The sequence below is a fragment of the Haliotis rubra genome, unplaced genomic scaffold (assembly GCF_003918875.1).
Source record: "Haliotis rubra isolate DU_JTF1 unplaced genomic scaffold, ASM391887v1 Scf136, whole genome shotgun sequence".
Classification (NCBI taxonomy): domain Eukaryota; kingdom Metazoa; phylum Mollusca; class Gastropoda; order Lepetellida; family Haliotidae; genus Haliotis; species Haliotis rubra.
The window spans coordinates 452,440-453,014 of NW_025765292.1; positions in this window are offsets into that span (position 1 = coordinate 452,440).

Consider the following 575-nt stretch of genomic DNA (forward strand, 5'->3'; position numbering starts at 1 on the left):
TGCCCAGAAATGCTAAGGCACACATTCACAGTTCTAGATGGTGTTGTGCCCAGAAATCCTAAGGCACACATTCACAGTCCGAGATGGTGTTGTGCCCAGAAATCCTAAGGTACACATTCACAGTCCTAGATGGTATTGTGCCCAGAAATCCTAAGGCACACATTCACAGTCCTAGATGGTGTTGTGCCCAGAAATCCTAAGTCACACATTCACAGTCCTAGATGGTATTGTGCCCAGAAATCCTAAGGCACACATTCACAGTCCTAGATGGTATTGTGCCCAGAAATCCTAAGGCACACATTCACAGTCCTAGATGGTGTTGTGCCCAGAAATCCTAAGGCACACATTCACAGTCCTAGATGGTGTTGTGCCCAGAAATCCTAAGGCACACATTCACAGTCCTAGATGGTGTTGTGCCCAGAAATCCTAAGGCACACATTCACAGTCCTAGATGGTGTTGTGCCCAGAAATCCTCAGGAAATTCACTGTACTGATGTTTCCCTTGCACTTCCACATTCCTAAAGTTGTTCAGTCCTGTGGAACACTTCTCAGGGCACTGCTTTAGGAGCACAATT